Here is a 24,504-nt window from a genome sequence, read left to right as displayed (position 1 = left end):
CTTATACATTTTTTTCGAACTCGTGCTCTCTCAGAACTGTCAGTGGGGAGCGAACCATGAGCGTTTCTAAGAACTATAATTTTTAGTAACTCTCTGTCTATACAGTGATAAAATATCGATGTACTAAGGTGAAATTCTTGTGCATGTTAAAGAACAACTTTTTAATATTTTGAACATATTTTATTACTTATTGACATTATTCTTTGTTGCACAATACACATGCCACATGTTTTCATGTCTCTGCTCATACACTGACTCTTAGAACCAAGTCAGACCTATGGCTTGGCTCTGGCTCGCACTATTAGCTTGCATGTGTGCCCACCTTTATTTGTGACTTGATCTTAGTACATGGGGCTGTCAGTCACTTGATAAAATAGTTTTCAAAAAGCAAGGACTAGAAACATAGAACTCTGCCTACATGCATCGATTTGACAACTCTATCATCAAGGCTTCCGGTAGCAGAGACGGAGAAGTGAAAATATATTTAAAGTGATCCCATGTCTGGGACTCTAGTCATTGTTTCTGTGACCATAGGTATGATGGGCAGGGGCGTAGTTTCAGTGGGGGTGTTTGGGGTGAGATTCCCTTCAAATGCATTCTTCGTTCGGTAGTTGGGTTGGGTGGGCCTTGAGTTGGGTCTGATATGTCTGTGTCAATTTTTCTCATCATTTTCATTTTGCTGAGTGGTTTTAACTTGCTCATTTTCTGGAATGGCATCTTAAAAATATATAGTGAGCAGTTTACTAAAAAAAGTAGTAAATCTGCACACATAGAAGTACTCCTTGAATGGAAGCAAATTAACTTTTTGGGGGAATTAAAAAACATTGGCACTAGTATGCTTGGCAAGCTGCACTACTCTCAAATTTCTAGGCATATCACTGGCCATCGAACAGCCAAAAGGTGATAGGACTACTGCTTGCAAATAGTGTAGCAAGTGGCAATTATTTAGGAAGCATTCCAGCCCATCGTTTTCCTCCCACTGTTCCACTCTGGACAGAGGCCCACTATTAGAAATTAGGTCTTGAATTGGCGGAGGTAGGCACCCTATCCAAGTAGGGACCACAATCCAATTCAGGGTAAGCTAGATAGACACAAAAATGTAACCTGTGCTCACCCTCTGGTACCTTGGCACAGACCAGTCAAGCGTATCTAAACCGGTAATGTGTCCCATGCACACATAGTAAAATAATGAAAACACCACAAAATATTCCATACAGGTTTCCAAAAATAGAGACTCATTTTATGAATTTAAGAAGACCAAAACGACAAAAATCCAATAAGTGGAGCCAGAGGTATGAATTTTCAAGTGGTGCTTAGAAGTCAATAGCACTAAAGGTGTTACTTGAGGGTGCACTGGACCAGGGAAAATCAAAATTTCAGGCCGTCCATGATGGAGGGCAGATCAGCTACAGGACTCATTCAGGTCCCACTGAGAAAGTACCTTGGATGGAGCAAAGCGTGGACGTCGATGTCTCAATACGTCAGCGCACATCTGCGCAGGCAAAGAAGAAACCCTTTATCATGCCAGTACTACATTGTTGTCAAGCCATGCTGTTCATCATTGTTGAGCCATGAGTCTGTTGAGGCGATGTTGTCTGACGGCTTCTACGTCAGTGCCGAAGTGCAGTGCATCAGTTTTGATTGGCTCAAGGTCATCACTGCATCGATTTTGATGGTTCTTGATGGTTCTTGACAGCAGAAAACCCCTGTCAAAGACCCCGTACTGGATTGTCACCACTTAGCAGGGCAGGACTCACAGATGTCAGAATCCAGGTGCTGTTCCAGAGTTGAAAAAAGTCTTTGTAGGCCCTGAGACTTCAGAACAGAGGGCAAGCCAGCAAGCCCTTGGAGTCACTCTGTGTTTAAGTTAGATGGGTCCAGTCATTGGTACAAGCAGAACAGAGATCAGCAGGCAGCTGGGCAGCTCAGCAAAGCAGAAATCAGTTCCTTTAGAGCAGCAGTCAGGCAAAGTGACAATACTTGTGGCACAGCAGTCTTTACTCTTGGCAGTGTTCTTCACAGGTCCAGTAGTGTACTGACTTGGCAGGGTCAGAGCCCCAGTGCTTATACCAAAATGTGGCTTGGAAGTAGGGGTAATTTCAAAGCAGGTCGTTGAAGAGCACAGGTCCCCTTTCATCCCAGTCCTACCTGCCAGTATCCCAGAAAAGGGTAAACAACCCTTTGCGTGAGACACTCAACACTTCCTATTCAGGTACAAGTGTCAGCTCTCCGTCCCTCTTTCTGCCCAGGCAGAGTTATCAGAATGTAGATAAATGCAGATGAGTTCTCTCTCACTCCCACACTTTCTGTGTTTGGGACTGTCTAGAGGGAATGCACAAAGTGTAGCTGTCACCCATCCCAAAAGAGTATTGGAGACAGACTACAAGGCAGACAGAACAGTAAGAGCAGATAAATGTCCACTTTCTAAAAGTGACATTTTTAAACAGTAATGCTAAATCCAACTCTACCAGTGAAGAGGATTTATCTTTACCATTCCAAAGATATGAAACATGATGCAGCTACCTCATTCTAATTAGGTATAACAGCTCAAAAGTGTTTTAAGGAATTCCCAAAGCTAGCCTATGAGAGGAGTAGGCCTCACAGTAGTGAAAAATGAATTTATCTGTTTGTCACTACCAGTACATGTAAAACCTACCTTTTATTTACCGTGCACCCTGCCCTAAGGATGACCTAGGACCTACCTTAGGGGTGAAGTATGTGTAATAAAAGGAGAGTTTAAGGCTTGGCGAGTAGTTCTAAATGCCAAGTCGAAGTGGCAGTAAACTGCACACACAGGCCTTGCAATGGCAGGGCTGAGACAGGTTTCAAAGGCTACTTGTATGGTTGGCACAACCAGTGCTGCAGGCCCACTAGTACCTTTTAGATTACAGGGGCTGGGTAAATGATATACCACTCTACTCGGGACTTATAGGTAAACTAAATATGCCAATCAGTTATATACCAAAGCCACCATGTTTAGGGGAGAATCACATGAACTTTACCACTGATTAGCAGAGGTAAAGTGCTCAGAGTCCTAAGGCTAACAAAAAGATTCAGCAAAAATAGGAGGTAAGCAGGCAAAAAGCTTGGGGGAAGACCCCCGCAGAATGACAGGTCTAACACCCGCCTAATGCAAATCAGTGTTGATCGTCATGAAAACAGTCTATCACAAACCGTGGTCAACTCACCCCTCCACCCTGCAGCCCACAGCTTTTTTACTTTGGAAATTTGGGATCACCCTCTCCCTCCCGCTCCCCCTCCCCCCGAATCCTAGTGACTAAGCTAAGCCCCTAGTCAAGACTTTACTATTGATGTGAGAAACACACAAAAATGTACTGTAGATAAAAGTCAGAAGAAATGAAATAACAGGGATGGTTTTCATTAATATGTTTCTCAGCTTCAGAATGATAGGCTTGTTTATTGTGAGAAACACACAAACATTTCCTATAGTTCACAGTTAGAAGCAATGAAATAAGAGGGATGATTTTCATCAATGTGCTTAGTAGCTTCATAATGACAGGCCGCTGAGAATCTAAGGCACATTTGAGGAAGCTAGTATCCGTAGTCAAAACTTCAAGTTGAAACCAATCCTGGAGAATAGGGTAGAGGGAACAAGTTATAAAACAAAGTGAAGCGAGCTAAATTGTTATCCACAAGTAGATCAAAGTTAATTAAAAAGTCAGTAAATCAATGGAACTGAAACAAGGAGCAAAACAACAAATACGAAGGAAGGGTAATACTGTGAACAAACTATAACAATAGAGCCAATGCAACACTAGAAGATGCAGGCATCTTTCCAAAGAAAATAAACTGCTTATAAGCTCTGCAGTCACACATGACCTCAAAGCCCCACCCCTTGACCTTGCAGGATAGCTGTCCTCATGCCTTAGTCACCATAGTCAAGCCCAAGGTCTGAGAAGGATTTTGGTGCAGATTCTGCTGTGTCCTGTTCCCACAACGAATCCCCACCTGTTTATTTCTCATACCTTGAAAGGTGAGTCTTTAAAATTAAACTTGGAAGGAAGGACTTATCTTCATGTAGGAGGAAGATTCAAGTTGACTATAAAAGGGTTCATAATGTGCAAATTAGTACAAGTGTCACAGTATTTAGGATTCAATTTAAAGAAGTGGATATAAGAAGAAAGCTCATTGGATTGTAGCTACACTTTATCACACACTTTATATTTGGTGGCAAGTCTACTATGTTTGTTGATTTGCACGCTCTGCTATTGTTGGGCATAGCATTGCTATATAGAAACATAGCTGTAAAAAGTAATGATTTCCAGTTACACTGATTAACACTGATGAAGCATTGTGAGGACATTTTAGGAATCAGATATGACCTTTTGGTCTATGGATGGAACCCAGAAGAAAAGACTTTTTGTGTTTTGAGGCTCTCCCATAAATGAGTCCAGAACTAGTAATATATTTTTGGCCATGCTCACAAACTTAGAAGGAAGACAATGTAGTCTGAAAGTGTTTGTAAGAAACACTATCCCCACTCAACCAGCCATCAGAAGTTTAGCATAGTGTAGAAATGAGCAAACTTTAAAGATATTCAATCTTAAAGCATGTGGAAATAAATTCCAATGGTCTGGACTGAACTTCAAGACAATGTACAAATTCCAGTTGGAGTTTGAATGCTACCTTTAGCCTATATGCATGTTTTACAGGGCTTAGGCAGTTTCTTTATATAAAAATATAAGTTTGGCCACAAAAATAGATGTCTTACAAGATCTTAAGTAACCTGTTGTCCACAGTGACCAGAAGTCTTTGTATCATGGTACCATTGCAGAACTGAGGTTCAACGTTGTTTAGCTGGCACAAGAATCTTTTTGTTAAAAACAGCTAATCTGTTAAGGTTCTCAACATCTTTATTTTCTATTTGAAACTTGTTCCAAGAAGGGATTTGTGATCATCTTCAGGAATACTTTGGATGGTAGAATTTTCATTAGAAGACAATGGTTGTTCTTCAGAATGCCGATGAGATGTGCCGGGCAAGAAGGGAGACGGTCTGCTACGGTGGAGTTCCACGCCTCCACGTAGCACCTGAGCGCTCCTGCCTCCACGCTCCTCCCGCCACCACGAGCACGAACACAATGGCGTCTATCTGAAGCAGATGTCGTGCTGATGGCGTTTACCTGAAGCCGATGCCGTCCTGATGTCGGTTCTGGCGTTGGACCACTGCTATCATGAAGGGTCCGAGGTGACTGCCGGACACTCTGAGGCAGTACCGGCAAACTTTGACTGACATTGGTGAGGGGTGATCCGGAGACTATCTGGGCTGCCGCAGGGGGGTTTGCCTCGGCATTATCTGACACTATTTGGCATTATCTGGCGTTATCTGTACCTGTACCCGGTGCAATGTGGATCCTGCAAGGTGTGGGTATGCTGGGTATGCTGAGTGGATACTAGCAGGCATTGACTCTTCATTTAATCCAGAAGACGTTTTTTTCGATAGTGACGGCGCTGCACTCTCTAATCCCCCAAGAGACCGGGGTTTTCTTGTAAAGCAGTAAAGCAGAGTACGTAGTACGTCTGGATTTGTTATACGCTATTCCGACAGTGTTTCTTTTCTTCAGCAGTCGCATTGGTAGTGATTGAATACTGCATATTGGACTACATCTCCCATACTGCCCTGCTGTCCTGCTGTCTCGTTGTTATACTTTATTTCTTCCTGTTTAATGCAAGAGTGTGGCGAACCAAGGGAGTTGCAGGTGTGCCGACGAGTGGGTACTAGTATTATTATTTTCAGTTGCTTCTATTGTGCGACTTCTCCCCATCTCTATAAACTTCTTAATAACTGCAGTCATTGATGGGCAAACTAACAAGCGCACGTGCTAAGGTGAGAGCCCGACGTCTTCATGCTAAAGAAGAGGCCGCACTTGCAAAGTTAGCGGGCCAGATGGAAGGCAGGGCGGAGATTTCTTTTGTGAGCTCTGAGAGGGAGATTGAGGCAATTATAGAGTCTCCTGAAGATACTTTGGGGAACGCTTGTCCACTTGAGACTCTTCAAGTTGATTCTATTCAACAAGATCCTGTGCCTGTAGTGGATACTGGCGCACAGCTGAAGGTGATGTCTATTAATAAACCTTTAAAACAGTTTCCACTGTTTGAGCCTAGAAATAACTTGTTCACATCGAGCTGTTCTATCTCCTCCCAGCCTAATCCTGGTTTAGTTCACATCAAAGATACCAGCACGGCTCCTGTTGCAACAGTAGTCACTAACTTAAATGATGGAGCTGATAGCCAGGTGGATCAGGCCGCAAGTTATGAAAAGCAAGTTGGGGAGGAACAAGCGGATATGGTGAGCCCCATCCTGTCCTTGAATACTGAGACTAATAAGGACAACGGGTTTAGATATGTTGCAATTATCAGTTAAAGACATGCTTAACCTAATTTTGGATGAGATTCGTGAAGTTAAACAGTCTCAGAAGGCAGAACTTGCTGGGATCCAAAATCGCCTGGACAAAATTGAGGATATTGTCTCTTCTTTCCCACCTCGTCTTCAAGAGGCTGAAGCCAGAATCTCAAGTTTAGAGGATGAAATCCCCAAACTTCAAAAGGACGTTAAAGATGTTTATAAATCGTCTAAGGCCTTGGAATCCAAGCTTGATGAGTTGGAGAACTACAATCGTAGATCAAATCTGCGAATAGTAGGGGTCCCGGAGAAAATTGAGGGTTCGGATATGGTTCAATGGGTCACTTCTTTTATATCGCACAAAGTCATTCCGGAATTTAAAGGTGATTTGACAATCACCCGAGCTCATCGTGTGCTCGCTCAGCCATTTCCGAATTCCTCTTTTCCCCGTACTATTTTGGTTAACTTAGCTGACTTTCGGGTTAAAGAGACAATTCTGTCATGGACCATAAAACAGGGTCAATTCGCAGCAAATGCTACTACAAAATGCCGGATCATCTCCGACATGTCAGCTGCCGCTGCGAAGCGCAGGAAGGAGTTTGTGAAAATTTTGCACCTGTTTAAAGCTAAAGGGGCACAAGCATCTATAGCACAACAGTCGAAATTAAAGGTGCTGATTAAAGGCAAATTCCACTTGTTAACCGATATTGATGAAGCTAATGATTTGCTCAGCCAAATGTCACCTGGATAGATGTTGTAGGCTAACTTTGTGTTTTCCCCGTAGACTTCTTGTTTATATTTTCTCTGTTGTTTTTTTGTTTCAGATGACGGTCATATAATGGCTACAGATATGGTGGATTTGGTGGAGGGGTGAGGGAGCGGGAGGGGGAGGGCTGGGCAGGATACGGGGTGTTATTCCAAGACACCTCTATGGTTGGCGGCAAGACCCAGTGGCAAGCGTGGGGGAGAGTTGTAGGAGGAGGGCCATGGGTGAGGGGGGGGATTTGAAAAAATTAGGTTGTTTTCAGTAGGTCTGTATGTGGTAAGAATTTACTTTTTTGGTACTTTGGTATATACTTTGGCATGCGTAAATTAAGTCTTTTTGAGATTAAAATTTCTGTATTTCTTTCTGCAATAAATTATGCACCATGTCGTTTAATAAGGGGTTGAAATTGGTATCCTTTAATGTGAATGGTCTGAATAACGCTTGAAAAATGCGTGCAATAGAGTCCTGGATTGGAACTGAAAATACAACAGTGATTATGTTACAGGAGACTCATATTGCTGTTTCTAAAAAAGAGGATTTTAAGATGTTTAAAACGTGGGCCTCTTTCCGGGGCTTTTCGTGCGCTATGGGTTCACAACGAGGTGTCGCTCTATTTTTGAATAAAAATTTAGAGATTGAGATAGTCCAGACTGAAAGCGATTCTTCAGGTCGTTGGTGCTGGGTTTCATTCAAATTTAAAAAACATCATTCTTTAATCACTTTTGTTTGCTTCTATGCCTCTATAGAGGATAATCCCCAGATTTATGATGCTCTGTTTCAATCTCTGTTATTGGTAGGTGGAGACATCATTATAGGTGGCGATTTCAATATACTCATGAACCCTAATTTAGACTCCACATCATCTCTTAAGAGACAGTCTAAGCCTAGATCTCTTAAGACTATTCTAAATTATATATTTTTATTTGGATTGTGTGACCCATGGCGTGTGAGAAACCCTCGGAACATGGAGTATACCTGCTGGTCAGGAAGGTTTAAATCTTCATCTCGAATAGATTTTTTTCTAGCTTCTAGACAGCTTAAATTTAGCTCTCAAAAATTTTACCATAATGGCTTTTCAGACCATGCCATGGTGGTATCAATTTTTTTTTTTTTTAAAGGGTTTTATTGAAGAAAACACGAGAAATTTACATATATCGGGTGTCATACATAGAATACAGTTTTGCAATAGGTGAGCGAATAAATCAATGTGGAAAATTAAATTCAAAGGAGTGTGCAATGACAACTTAGTTCGGTATATCAATAAGGAGAAGTACGATCAACAATCCAGCGAAGTAGCAGCCAGCAGGGCTCACCCACCCATAATCCAGGATAATGAAGACAAATCAGAAAACCCAATACATAAGAAAATCAATACAGGATAAACAACCCGTCTCTCGTAAAAGAAAAAAAGGAAAGAAAAAAAAGGCCATAGAACTAAACTAAGGCAAAATAACAAACCCCTCCCCTATCCCCCCACCCTGCACCCCTGCAATGGCTACGGCCCATCCCCACTAGCAGTGTGCCTGTCGCCCCAGAACTAGACCTAAAAGAAGGAAAAAGAAAGAGAAAGAGTGGAGGAGGAAATATCAAACATGCCCCCGGTCTCCCTTACCCCCCGCCAGTAGCAACCCGCCCCTACACGTATCCAGAATAATAAAATGCAACGATTAAAATCTGACGGGGGGAGCTTGTAAGAACCACCCAACTCCCGCGCCAGTATAGGTTACAAATCCCGTATCAAATGAAGTCATTGTTCAAACCCATCCAGTCAAAGTCAACCCTGGCCACTGCGATTTTTTATGCAAGCCCTGTCCGCTCGATCCGCCATCCCAATGAGAGTATCAAAATGTTGAGAAAGTTCAAAGTCAGTACGGAAGGATTGAGGCCAGGATAATAGTACACAAAGTCTAAGAGTCAAACGATGTCCGCTGTCCACCAAAGATAAATCGCTTGAGCGTATTTGAACCATCCAGGAGAAAAAGGGTGAGGTAACAATCCTACAGTCACTGGAGAACTCGCTCCAAAATATGAGATCATCCATGTCCATCTGGGGCGGTATCGACTCAGGGCATGATGTAGATTCGATAGTCCGGGGCTTGCTAGCAGTTGTTCGGGGGTCGATAAAAGATACCAAGTCTGGCTTCAGGGCGGGGCCCTCCGTCTCAGACGCTTCTTGCTCCTCGGGTAAAACAGCTTGTTCCAGAACCAACAAAGGGTCGGAGTCCGGTCTCCGGCAAATGATATCGACCGTTACGACCATCCTCTGGATGATGGCGGTGACCTGTGAATGGAGCTCCCCAATGGCGGCCATTACAGTATGCAGCGACGGTATACATTCCACCCGCTCCATCGCCCCTCACGAAGCGACCAAGCAGGCCTCTGAACCCCGGAGGTCGACTACTCCGGGGAACCAGGCACAGGCAAATCCGATGACAACTGTGGGCACTCTCAAAAGCGCGATCTCAACACCGTCGCAGCCAGCAAGGAACCAAGCCCTTCGACCCCGGGAGCCCAACGGGGCCTCCGGGCAGCGGCTCACCGAACACAGCAACCGATGCGTCACGCCGCCGTAGCTGCGAGAGAAAACTGCCACCGATCCACCATCCAAATCGGACAAGAAACACTCCACTTAGGGAGACCGGACGCTACCCACGTCCCGCGGCCGATGTTGTTCAACTCCAACCCGGCTAGGTTAGAAATCGAGGCCCCGGCTTCAACTCTGGGTTAGGCCGAGAATGGAACACGGCGTATCTTCGTTATTCAAGCAGCTAGAAATTCCGGGATTGCACCTTTAGAGTCAGGAACACATCAGCTGCACGGGAGGCCAGTGAGAAATCAGGATAATCGTCAGGATTTGTGAGCAACTGGCAGAGGTCGGCGGATACGGGAGCTTATGCAGCCATTTTGGTTGCTAGCGTAGCTCCTCCTCGTGGTGATCAATTTTAATTATGCGGAGATTACTAAGGTTTCGAAAAGATGGATGTTTAATAAAATTTATTTACAGGATATGAATTGGATATCGTCATTAAAGTTAGAGATAGCGGAGCACATTGACCGAAATATAGGTACGGCCCCTCTTCATGTTATCTGGGACTCGTTAAAGGCTTTTATACTGGGCATTCTTATTAGTAAAGATGCGGCTGAGTGGTACGTTGTGAAAAGTACAAGGAACTCTTTGCTTAAAAAAATTCAGGATTTTACATTAAGCCATCATCGTCAACCAAATTATGCAGTTGTAAATCAATTGAGGGAAACTAAACAAGCGCTTAGCGCTCTTTACTATGAACAAAGTGAAATGGTCTTTCGGAAACAATCACAAAAAGTGTATGAAGTAAGTAACTTCTCAGGGAAATTTTTAGCCTGGCAAGTAAAAGAGCAGGCGGCTTCAAACCTGATTCATTCCTTAAAAGACCCTCTTACTCATATCGACACATTTGACCAGGCTGAAATAAATACTATTATCCTTAAACATTATGATAGTATTTACTCTATAAAACATATTTTCGATCATCAAAAATTATCGGTTTTTTAGACCGACATGAAATTCCAAGTTTATCCCTCGAAGATCAGCGGTATATGCAAATACCTTTTTCTAAAGCAGAATTGGAAGAAGTTGTAAAAAACCTTCCATTAGGTAAGGCTTGTTGTCCCGACGGCTTCCCTTCAGAATTCTTTAAAGTTTTTTTTAGTTCCTTCAGTGATTTATTTTTGTTATTATTGAACTCAATGCTGGAAGGGGGGCAAGTCCCGGAATCCTTCCATGAAGGTACAGTTATTAGTTTCTTGAAAAAAGGGAAAGAATCCAAAGATCCGAACTCTTACAGGCCAATTACTTTATTAAACTCAGATTATAAAATAACTACTAAGCTGCTCTCACTCCGTCTTAATAATTATACGGCGGATTTGATCCATCCCGATCAAAACGGTTTTATAACAGGCAGACAATTATTTACTAATACACACTTTTTAGTTGAGGCATTAGATTACTTTGAAGCACGTGGGATACAGGCCTTGGTTTTACTTTTAGATGCAGAGAAAGCTTTTGATTTGGTGGTATGGGACACCCTTTTCCTTATTCTATCTAAGTTTGCCATTTCTCAACGCATCATCAATCTGATAAAGAATTTGTACGAGGGCGCTAGCGCAAATATAATTATTAATAAACCATCAGCAGGCTCAATCGTAGTACAACGCGGCACCAGGCAAGGCTGCCCTTTATCACCCATTCTTTTTGCATTTTTTATCGAACCGTTAACTATTGCTATCGGGAATTGTTTTCAGATCACATCACCAGTTACCTCCATGGCTAAAATCAAACTCTATGCAGATGATATTATGTTACTTATTAAACCTGATTTGGAATCACTGACATATATTTTTAAAATTTTTGAAGAGTTTGAATCCCTGGGAGGTTATCGAATTAACAAAAAAAAACACCGACATTTTGGTCTGTGGTGGTGCAGACCCAGTTTTACACAAGATTTGCAAGGTTGTATTAACTCAAAACCGAAAAGATATTTGGGGATTCTGTTCTCTTCCAATATTCTGGATTTATATACACTCAATTTTGTTCCGTTAATAACAAAAAGTTCAATCAATGTTTGCGTGTTGGGACCCCCTGCCTTTAACTATTCTTGGCCGTATCAATTTAATCAAAATGTCAATCCTTCCTCTTTTTAATTTTTTATTCGCATCAATTCCAGTCTATTTGCCTGGTACTTTTTTTTCAAAAATAGAATCTATGTTTTCCAAATTTATCTGGGCAAAAAAAACACCCAGATTAGACATACGGACTTTAACTGCAGAAACTGAATATGGCGGTCTTTCCCTACCAAATTTGAAAGATTATTACTATGCTTATTTTGCGCAGTACTTAGAGAGATTTAAAAATATAAATGCAGCAGCTGTTTTTTTTATAAATTTTTTCTTTGATTTGATATGTTTAGAAAATCTAATTCCATCCCCTTTGTCTGTGCCGAAATCATCCAAATTTGTGCGGTATAAGACCCTAAACTGGTTTATTAAACGAGGTGATGCGATGCTCAAGAGATATTCACTTCCTCCCTTTCATTTATTAACTCCTTTAATTGGCGTGTTTTCTTTTTTAAGGATTATAATCGATCCCATTGTTATAGAAAATTGGGGCCGGGTAGGGTTTAAAACATTAGCTGATTTTTTGGTCAGCGGGACTTGGCTCACTGTCAATGAGATGTCAGGCCGAATTTTTGGCAATTTTTTGCTAATTGGTTCCTATATCAGTCTAATTTATCCTATGTTGGTGCAATTAGATACATTATACTTCTACTCTTGTATTAGATCTTTTTGTTAATAACTCGGAGAAGAAACCTGGAGCATGGAAACAGTGTCTGATACAAAGTCGGGAGGTAGAGCTGACTTCTAAAGCTATCCGTAAATGGTACACTCAGGAAAATGTAATATTGTCATCGGAAATATGAAAAACTATTAATCAGTTTAATTTCTGTGTATTGCGTGGTGCCAATTGGCGCCGGATGCTGTATTTTAGCAAATGGCTATTATATCGTACACCAGTAATAATTGCTAAAATGTATAACAATGCGTCTGCTATTTGTTTTAGACATTGTAATTACGAGCAAGCTAATTGGTCACATATTATGGCGTTTTGTCCTAAAATTAAGCATTTTTGGGAAGAAATCATTGGTTTTTTAAAAACTTATTGTGTTATCAGTTCCATGCAATGCAACAATGTTATTGTTCGGATATGATCCTGAATGTACATTTTCAAGCTACTTGGCAAAATTGATTTACATTATAATGGCCGTTGCTAGATCTTTATTACTGCAGAACTGGCTTTCAACACATGACCCGACGCTGCAGGAATGGCTGGAAAAAATGAAAAGGGTTAGGAAAAGCGAATTGTTATACGCTCAAAGAGTTGGGTGTATTAGAAAATTCGATCAAATTTGGGGGTGTTATTTCGAGTAAATTGTTTTGATATTGCGCTATATTGAAAATGAATGTAATTATACTTTGTTGCGATATTTTTACTTTATGATTTGTGCTGCATAAATCTGAATACAACTTAAAAAAAAAAAAAAGAGATGTGCCAGCCAAATCGCTGAACAGCAGTAACCAAACAAGAAAAGACAGCTTTCTGCGCCCCTGGTAAGTGAAAGCTGTACCAGCAGGCAGCCCTTCTTCTCTCTGGCAGCAAGAGCATGTAGATGGACATTACTTGTGACCCTAGTTCCCTCCTGCTGTGCGCCTCAGCAGGCACGTACACTTAGGACCTACAAACACAGTGCATCACAAAGGATTCCTCTGCACATGTAAAGTGCTTGATTGGTGCATTTGAAATGCTGCTGTAGTGATTAGGCCTCTCTGCTAAATGATTGTTAAAGACATGCAGCCCAGAGTCCAAATTGCAGCAAACTATGAAAGTACTCAGACATTAACATACATTGACAGTTGGGGCACACATTCCCCATTCTGGTGTCAGCCACCAGTAACATCGCAAAGCCCGAAACTTCATAACTAAATGAGACATCAGTTTTGGATGCTGCTAGTTTTAAAACTCACCAGCTGGCAGGGCTGTGCATCTTCACTGCTGAAACTTATCTTGTTTTAAAGGGTGACATGGATAGAAATTGTGCAGCAGGCGCAGTGGTGCTTTAGCCCAAGTCTGCAGGATTCCATCCGGTAGCTCCTAAGTTAAAGTGTGATTAAAAAACTCATCTGATTTTCACAGTTGCAAATTTTCAGTTTAAAAAATAGTCAGTAAAATTAATCCTCACAGGCCTACTATTTATGTAATTCTGTTTTTTGGGTCTTCTATCCAAAGTAACCAATAGGTTACAGAGAGGAGTAGCACATTCCTATTTCATTAAAGGCAGGGCCACTGGAATTAAGTGGCGGGAGCCCCAAATGGTGTGTCACGTTTGACTGAATTATACAGCAATAAAAGGCAAACTATAATGCACAATGAGCACATTTTGTGATAATATTGCTGCCTTATTTTGGCATTTTTGCACAGGGTACCACCGCCTGGACAAAGGGATCACCTTATTAGTACCAGTTCAATACCCAAATAAAGCAATGAGCAACCAAACGGTGACCAGTCAACCTGTGCAAAGGGCCTTTCGCTGTGTGACAACATGCATGGCAGCATTTTTTGTAAATTACAAACCATTTGAACCAGAAACATAATCCTTTCTTGTTAAAATCTGCAGATTATGGATTACGTGGCAAATGTGGAAATTCATAGCTGTGCAGAAAGTGCTGCAACCCTAAAATTGCATACTTCTATTGGACCTGCTTACAGTCTGCAAATGCTTGGAAAAAAAACTCCAAGTACCAGAGGTCTTTCTGATTTTTAATAAGGTTTACAACTGTGAGAGAGAATCCACTTACATTTGTAATAACATTTGTCATTTTTTAAACTTTATTCACTCTGGTTATCAGCTTTTACGCACTGTGCAGGTTATGGTGTGAAGCCAAGGGAAAAGACCATAGACCTGATTCATTCACTAGGAAAAGTTATGTCCGATTCCATAGGTCTGAACTGTTTATTATAAAAAGCTATGACAAAGACAGAAGGCATGACTTGATTATTGTGAAAAGCATTTGTTAAAGCCAAAGGCCTATACTGGGGGATTGATATAGTGTTGTGCTAAACCTTGTAGGCAGGTGTTTACCTCCATGGAATTTCCCAGATTACTGAATTAGGCAAGGGTTTTGGTGTTGGTGACTGATTTGAACAAACTGCGAATAAAGAATATTTGCACTATTATAATCCTTGTTAGGCCTTTTTTCTTATTTTTTAGACAACTGCAATTTTGAATGTATACACAATTTTATTGATGGTTGCCTTGCAGTAAAGCTTATGAGCAGCACTGTTGGCCTGCATCTATTACAGCGATGAGCCAATGACAAAGTTATAGACCTGATTGGGTCATTGGAAAATGTTATTTTATAATGAATAGGACTAATCTAGCTCTTGCGAAATGGTCTGACACAGGCTGTAGACCTGATTTATTTATTATGAAACACTCCTGTTAGATCCAAGAGGCCTTTAACCCGTTGGCTGCGTCAAACGTTTAGCTCTAGTGCTGTACGTTCGAAAAACGGGTGGGGCACCGTCGGCCAACTGACGTGCGCAGCACTACCAAGGTAGTGCACTCGACGACCGTTGGCCGACGGCAGCAGCCAACGGGTTAAGGGTGGATTGTAATTTCACACCCTTAAAGCCTGCGGATGTATTTTTGCTAGATGAAATCTAACAGATTACTTTTTAGGCAAGACTTTTTGTGTGTATTACCCCGTGGACAAACTTTAAGGGAACATGATTTGCACTGTAAGAACTATTTTAGACTCTCTTTGGAAAGTCTGAGAGGCTTAGTTGTGAGACAGAATCTTCTAATAAAACCATTTATACCACTGTTATATATACTAGTGGTATATATACCACAGCGGTACATATCAGTGGTATATGTACCACTTCAGTTATTGACTCTTGCCCTGTGAGTGACATTTGGCTAACCGCATGTGCACAGCCACCTGAAAATGAGTGCATTTCAGTGCCAAGGCTCTAGATACAGGTCCCTTTTGATTTCTTTCAAACTTCTCTTTTTATTTTGATGATTAATGCCTGCTACACTCCCAAAGACCGTCCTAACTGGCTGCTTTCTTGTCGCTCACTCCATCTGCAGTGTACCGCAACATGTACAGTCACTGCATCAAAACCACCTGACCACCATGAAAGAATATTGTACATAGGGTTTAATTGTTTTTACCATTGCAAGATGGCTAACATGTTGGTTCTAAACATAGCAGTCAGATGCAACTATAAAACAAAAATACACTATGCACAGTACCATTGCAGAAAAAAACAACTGCTGCTTTGTTTAATGATGGTATTTCAAGCATATGTCTGCTTGTAGGCAATAGCATGTTTTATTTTTCTAAATTTCTATTTTTAATCTCTTGCATATGATCCTGAGCTTGTGATTGCATTTTATTAAGGTTGTGCTAATGGGTGAATGTAAGATGAACTCAGTGAATAATAGATGCATCCAAAGATGAGTAACAGAATGCATGTATGATTACTTATTCTGTGCCTAAACCCATCAATGACTAAGGAGGCACTTTCATGCGTAATCCAGACCTATTGGGATTGCCAATGCTTGTTAGGATGGACCTAGTACAACGGAACCCCTTTAACGCAGGGGCTCATGGAGGAGGCCCGCAAGCAGCGGTTGTGGTGGAAATGCCGGTCGCCATACCGTTAGCCACGCCGGAACGATACAGTGGTGACCCGGCAACAGTGCAGGTGTTCATAACACAGGTGGCCCTGCACTTCTCCTGTAAGCCCAAATCGTTTCCTACCAATCAGGCGAGGGTGGCTTTTATGGTATCATATCTGGCAGGAAACGCGGCTCAATGGGCTGTTCCTCTGGTGAGCAGAGACGATCCATTGTTATACGACTGGGAGGCCTTTCAGGAGGAGTTTGTCAAGGTCTTTGACAGAAGAGCAGATACCTATACAGCCGACCGTGAATTGCTACAGCTGAAACAGGGCTCCACGGGCCTCGTTCAGTATTTGAACGCGTTCAGGCGTCTCATCGCGGAAACCAAATGGCCACCGGCCAAACAGACAGCACTGTACCACCAGGGTCTGAGCGAGGAGTTGAAGGACGTAATAGCGCAAATCGACCCCCAACCTGCACATTGTGAAGACCTGATCAGTCTAGCGCTCCGCCTGGAGCATCAACTAAGCGAACGCCGGGGTGTGGGGCCTCGTAAGGACAAGACAACCTCCGCTTCGGGTCACACAGGTGCCAACGAACCCCTGACAACCCCAAAAAACGAACCTATGGATATCGGGGCTGTCAGAGCCAGTCTAACGGCCGTAGAGAAAGAATCCCGCAGGAAACAGGGCCTTTGTTTATACTGTGGAAAGAAGGGGCACTACGTCCGTGAATGTCCAGTGAAACCCCGAACTGGATCCTCACGATCCAGCCGGATGTCCACCTCGTCGGTGGAAAAGAAGGCGGAAAACTAACGGGCTCCCGCACAAAGAAGGGGATTCCTGGAGTCATGGATACATCCCTTCCATACAACGACGAGGCGTGAACAGCTCCAAACACCTGTTCATCCCTCTACGGGTCAAGGTACAGAAGAATTGGGTAGCTGTTGCCGCCATGGTGGATTCAGGGGCCACAGGGCTGTTTATGGACAAGAAGGAGGCTGAACGCATAGGGGTATCGCTTCTAACGTGTGCGATCCCCGAGGATGTGTATGCGGTGGATGGGCGCCAGTTGGTTTCTGGGCCCATCAGTCAACACACGGGAAATGTGGAGACACGCTACGGACCACAACATCTGGAAGTCCTGGATTTCAATATCATCTGTGCCCCGCAGTATGGAGTCATCTTGGGGTTGCCATGGCTGAAGAAACATAACCCTTCCATAGATTGGGAGTCCCTCACAGTACAGATGGATTCACCGTTCTGTTCCCGTTTCTGCAGGTCCACAGGGGGCGCCGTCACGGAGGAATCACCGGGGTATGAGGTGGCCACGGCAGCCGAAAAAGAAGTTGCGCTCCCCCCGGAGTATCTCCCTTACCAGGACGTGTTCGATGACAGACAGGCGGAAACCCTTCCTCCACACCGCACATACGACTGTCAAATCGATCTGGTTCCGGGTGCTACCGTACCCAGCGGAAGACTGTACGCGCTTTCGGAACCCGAGAACGCACACCTCCGGTCCTATTTGGTTAGCATGTTAAGGATGGGGTTCATAAGGCCTTCCAAGTCCCCAGCGGCTTCTCCTCTTTTCTTTATCCCGAAAGCCAACGGAGAATTGCACGCATGCGTGGACTTCAGGGCGTTGAACGCCATAACCGTAAAGAACAGCTACCCCCTGCCACTCATCAACGTGCTATTGGAGCAGGTCAGGAGCGCGAAGGTGTACACCAAATTAGATCTGAAGGGGGCATACCACCTAGTACGGATGCGGGGAGGCGACGAATGGAAGACAGCCTTCAAGACCAGATACGGCCTCTTTGAATACCGAGTAATGCCCTTTGGGCTGTGTAACGCCCCCGCTGCATTCCAATTCTTCCTGAATGACGTCCTCCGAGACATTCTGGACGTCTACGTGGTAGTCTACATAGACGACATACTGGTGTATTCGGAGAACACGGAAGACCATGTGAGACATGTATCATCAGTCCTACAGATACTCAGAGAAAACTCCTTACTCTGCAAGCTCAGCAAATGCGATTTTCACGTCACCACCATGGAGTTCTTGGGGGTGATGTTAAGCCCCAACGGCCAGACAATGGCAGAAAGGAAAGTTAATGCTGTTGTAGCATGGCCCTCTCCAACGAACGTTAAAGAAGTGCAGAGCTTCCTTGGCTTTGCCAACTTCTACAGGAGGTTCATAGAGGGGTTTTCTGGAATGGTGGCTCCCATCACCCATCTGCTGAGGAAAGCTACACCTTTTCTATGGGACGCCGGTGCTCAGCGAGCCTTCGAGGCGTTGAAAAAAGCCTTCATCACTGCGCCTGTGTTGGCTCACCCCGATCCTGAACTACCGTACGTGGTGGAAGCGGACGCCTCCGATCTGGCAGTAGGGGCCATCCTCTCGCAGAGGAACGGTATAGGAGTACTCCATCCGGTGGCTTTCATGTCCAGGAAGCTTAACAACGCGGAGAGGAACTACCACGTGGCCGAGAAGGAATTGTTGGCCATCAGGGAAGCCTTCATGGAATGGAGGCACTTGCTGATGGGGGCCCGGCATGTGGTTAAGGTGTTCACAGACCACCGGAACCTTCAGTTCATGACAGCGGCCATACAGCTGTCACCGCGACAACTAAGGTGGATGCAGTTCTTCTCTGGCTTTCATTTCACCATCACGTACCGGCCGGGCTTGGAAAACAAGAAAGCTGACGCTTTATCGAGGCAGTCCAACGGTGGGGAGCGCCCCTCGCCAGTCATCAGGCCCATCATCTCTCCCAGCGTCGTGGTAGGAACCATACAACCGGGGTCCTTCCTCCTCGGGATCCAGAGAGGGATCCGCACCTTCGAGTGGAAGGCATGGCTTCAACGACACGAGGAATGGAGGGTTAAGGACGGGATACCGGTCAAAGGGGCTTGCATCCTTGTCCCCACGTTCACCCTAAGGAAGCAGGTCTTTGAGTGGTGTCACGAGTCACCCAGCGCGGGACACTTCGGGTTGGAGAAGACGCTGGACTACGTGTTGCATCAGTTCTGGTGGCCCTCAGTAAGAGCGGATGTTCGAGGGTGGGTTGCTGGATGCCCGGTATGCGCAACCATGAAATCTGACCACAGGCAGCCCCAGGGGCTCTTGCGTCCTCTACCAACTCCAGTCCGACCCTGGGAACGCATCTCGTTGGACTTCATAGTGGGTTTGCCCAAGGATAAAGGGTGCACAGCCATTCTCGTGGTGGTGGATTACCTAACGAAGATGGGAAGGTTTATCGCCTGTAAAGGGGTACCCACAGCAGGACAACTGGCAAGCATCCTACTGAAGGAGGTGGTACGGGTACACGGCCTGCCCAGTGTGATAGTTTTGGACCGCGGATCCCAGTTCACGGCCCGGTTCTGGAAAACATGGTGTTCAGCTCTCCACGTGACAACGGCCCTATCCACCAGCTATCACCCACAGACGGATGGCCAGACGGAACGCCTTAACCAGACCCTAAAGCAGTATCTCCGCTGTTTTATCGACCAGGGCAAGGAGGAGTGGGTGGATCTGCTGTGGCTTGTGGAAATCGCGTACAACAACGCCGCTCACAGCTCCACGAAGGTGTCGCCTTTCTACCGCTCCTATGGACACCACCCGAGGTTCCTTCCGTTGTCCCATCCAGAGGCCTCAGCTGGGATGCCTGAAACCAACAAGAGGGTGGCCCACATCAAGGAAACGATCGGGAGGGCCCGACAATGTCTGGTGACAGCCAAGGAGGCATACAAGAAGTGCGCCGATAGGAGAAGGAGGCCGGGGCCTTTGTACCGGCAGGGCAATTACGTATGGGTGTCCTCCAAAAACCTGCGCTTCCGCAAGCATAGTGTGTTCCACCCTCGATTCATTGGCCCATACAGGATCAAGACCTGTCTCAGCCCGGTGACGATGCGGTTGGAGCTTCCGAACACCATGCGGATCCATCCGGTGTTTCACGTGTCGCTGCTCAAACCGGCCCTCAAGGTCGGAAGGCCTGTCCCTGCTGCAAACATGGTGGAAGCCGACATGGAGTACGAGGTGGAGGGCATCCGGGATTCCAAATGGAGCAGAGGCAAGCTTTGGTATCTGGTGGCATGGAAATGGTTCGGCCCTGAGGATCAAACGTGGGAACCGGTGGCGGGGTTAGGCGCTCCGCGTTTGGTGTCAGCATTCCACCGGAGGCATCCTGGCAAGCCGGGCCCTGGTTAGGGGGGGTTGGATGGAGGAGGATGTACTGTTAGGACACGGATCAGAGCTATCCACCTAACTACGCTGTTCCCGCCGTATCCGGACTACAAACCCCACAATCACTCCGGTGGGAACTACAACTCCCGTCGTGCTGCGCGCTGCGCATGCGCGAGCCAAACACACGGAAGAAACAGTTTAAAACGGACCGGGAGAAGGAGGAGGCTGTCGGATATTTTCGCGTCCACCGAGGAGTCCGCGCTTTTCGTTCCAGGTGAGCGGTTCCTCAGGAGAGTTTACCTCTCATCTCTTGTCCAAGCGCTGGAAGCGCCAGCACGCCCCAGTTCCCGCTCGAGGGTTCGAGCAAAACTCTACACGCATTGAAGCGCCAGCACGCCCCAGTCCCCGCTCGAGGGTTCGAGCAACGACTCAGAGCGCATTGAAGCGCCAGCACGCCCCAGTCCCCGCTCGAGGGTTCGAGCACAACTCAAAGCGCATTGAAGCGCCGGCACGCCCCAGTCCTCGCTTGAGGGTTCGAGCGGTGTAGAACGCTGTACAGCGCCTAAACACTCATTCCCCTTCACTGTCGTTTCGAGTGCCAATAACTCGAGTACGCAGAGCGGCAGTCCCCGTTCGAGGGTATTCGAACGTTGTGGCTCTGCCCTGTTGTTTTCCTTTCATCCTTCTTTTGCCCTCTGTTGGGAGGTGTCGGGACCGGCATCTATGCAGAGGACGAATTAGAGAGTGCTCATTCCCTAGACCCCTATTCCTCAGTTCGAGTGGCATTGTCGGCCATTACTTAGCACGGTGTCCTCTGTTGGGTGACTGTCGGGACCGGCAGTCATGCAGAGGACGGTTGGACGCCCATATCATCGGCAACCCCCCATGTCTTTGGCCCTTCGGCTCTTGTGGTGCTCGTTTGTTCTTTGGTGCTATTAAACCTAACGAGTATCAAAACGTTTGCGTTGTTGCTATTTGTTCTCAACCCCGGGGTACTCAGGGGGTTACAGACTGGTCCAGACCAGTGTGTGTAAAGAAAATGAGAACGTTCCTTATCACGAACTGCTCACCTCTCTTGACAACGCGCTATTCCACCGCAATTTAGCTGCAACCTCCGCCGGGTTAAGCCTCATAGAGTGTACGCTCTACTATATGCGCCATTACGTGATAACGTACTTTGCGTTTAAATAACATGTACATCGGACTCGCGTTCCTAAACGGACAAATATACCGAAATGCCGCTGTAAATGAAGTCACGGGAGTGGAAACCAAAATGAACGCTCAGACCCGATAAAAAAGAAAAAATGGAAATACATGAAAGGCCTCATACCTTCAGTCAATCATGCTTGAAGAAAAGTGCTAGTGGTCACACATTGATATTCAGAAATACACCCAAGTGTTAAACTGTGTACCTTTTCATGTGTCGTTGCTTCTTGTGTCGAAGTAACAATCAGTCATCATAGAAATAGGACAAATACAAACAATGTTTAGCATAGAATGGCAATTAGACATAGTGGAATATGACTAATACAAACAATATTTAACATGGAGTTCAACCATAAGCATCATCACAATACATATATTAAGTAAACATTTATGTGCCAGGTATATTCCAAGCTTTTCTGCACATAAAGGTGTCTGGGTGCTTTGATTGCTAACACTATTTATTGGTCTATGAATTCCCCATGTATCTTTGTGTGTGTCTATGTATGAAATATGAAACTCAAGTAGTGTATAGCAAAAACATGGTAATGGACCCCGTGTTGGGTCCGATAGTTGCGTGTTGTGTATTTAAAGGAAACATGACATTTCTAATTTGTCGTTGAGACCCTGTGGCATCATGGTCTGCAGGTCTTTAATCCAAAAGACTTCCCTCTGGAGGAGGATTTTAGAAATGTCTGCACCTGGAGTTTTGAGAACTTGTTCAATAATCTGGAATTTTAATTGTGCAATTGAGTGGCGTTATTCCTCCAAATGAACAGCCAGACTGGAAGTGGAATTTTTAGTGCGAATTCGGCTTTTGTGTTCTGTTAGCCGAGTTTTAATTTTCCTCTCAGTCTTGCCGACGTACAAAAGCCCACATGGGCATTTGATGGTGTAGACAACGTGCTCCGAATTTCAGCTGGTGCTGTTTCACAGTTTTATTTTTACTCCTGTTCGGGGGTGTAAAAGAATATCACCAAGTATCGCATTGTTACAATGCTTACAATTCCGGCATTTGCTTGTACCATTTTTTGTAGATGCAGACTCTGACGTGGGTATTTGCTTTTTCTTAGAAAGTAATTCTTTGAGGTTCTGCGCTCTGGTATAAACAAACAATGGGTTTTCACTAAATATCAATCCTAAATCGCTTTCTGCCTGCAGTAAATCCCAACGTTTAGTGATGATCCTTTTTATATCTCTTGATGCAGTTGAATATTTTGATACAAAAACCACTCGATTTGTGGATTTCTTGGGTACCTTATCTAACTGTTGTCCTCTTGATGTCAATTTCACCTTCTCCAGTTGTGGATCTAAAAGGATTTCAGGGTATCCTCTGTTAATGTAATTCAGTTTCTGTAATGTTTCATCACATGCCTTATCATCAGATGAAATCCATTGTGTTCTGAGGAACTGTGAAACCGGTAAGTTGTTTATGAGAGATGGAGGATGGAAACTGCTAAATAGAAGAGCATTGTTTTTGTTGGTAGGTTTTTTTGAACACTCGTGTTGTAATTTTGCGTGCCTCTAATTGAATCCAAACATCCAAGAAAGATAAAGATTTTTTGTTGATGTTATGTGTGAATTGAATCCTGGGATCCACGAGATTGAGTGTGTGTATATTGTCCAGCAGAAAAGACTCTGATTTTTTCCAAATGAGGAAGATGTCATCAATGTACCTGCGAAAGAAAACCAGGCCATCTTTCCAAGTTGTGTCAGACAAAATAAAATCATTCTCAAATTTTGCCATGAACGTTTTCGCGTAGGCAGGTGCTCCAGGGAAACCCATGGAAGTTCCATTTAGTTGTACAAAAAACTTTCCATTCCATGTGAAGTAGCTGTTCTGTATGCAAAACTCCAGCGGCTGTATGATGAAACATTTGGATGCCTCGGAATCCTCTTGTCTAAGGAGTGCCCATTCTACAGCTTCTAGTCCATTGGCATGGGGAATCGAGTTGTATAGCGCGACCACGTCTATGGTGCAAAGTAGCCAATTCTCTGATGTATCAACCTGTATACGGGTTAAGCTGCGTAAAAAATCCGTGGTGTCTTCTATGTAAGTAGTCCAATTTTGAACAAACGTTTGTAGATGTGCATCTATAAATCGTCCAGGGTATTCGAACAAAGATTTGCACCCCGAAACGATTGGTCTAAAGGGAGGATCCACAAGATCTTTATGAATCTTTGGAAGTAAGTAAATTTGTGGTCTCCTTGGGAATGGGTTTATGAGATATTTTTTAGTCGTAGCATCAATACAATTTAAATCATCTGCTTGATCAACTATTTTGCTCAGGGTTTCTGCGATTTCCAGGGTTGGATCACCAATAAGGGTTCCATATGTTGCTTCATTGTAAACATGTTCTGAAACTTTTTTGGTATAGTATTCTGAGTCCATCAGGACCAGCGCTCCTCCTTTGTCTGCCTTTTGGAAAGTTATGTTAGGATTTTTTGCCAGTGAGAGTAGTGCGCTGTATTCAGCTCGACTTAAGTTTTTTGATCTTCTTCTGTAATTAATCTTTTGGAGATCTTGTTTGACAATTGTCTTCAAGGTGTCAAGAGTTTTATGCGACAATGGCACCATAAATTTTCTTTTGGGTTTGAACCTGGGTGTAATCTCCTCTTGACTAGGTTCAGTTGGACAGATATTGCTGAAAAAGTTCTGTAGTCTCAGGATTCTCATGAATTTGTAGAATGCCACTTCTGTCTCCAATTCCGTGGTGTTATACGTACTGACGAAAGAAGTGCCTTTGTTCAATACTTTTTCTTCAAAT

The sequence above is a fragment of the Lissotriton helveticus genome, chromosome 12 (genome assembly GCF_964261635.1).
Source record: "Lissotriton helveticus chromosome 12, aLisHel1.1, whole genome shotgun sequence".
Lineage (NCBI taxonomy): Eukaryota > Metazoa > Chordata > Amphibia > Caudata > Salamandridae > Lissotriton > Lissotriton helveticus.
This window is presented reverse-complemented; position numbering follows the sequence as displayed.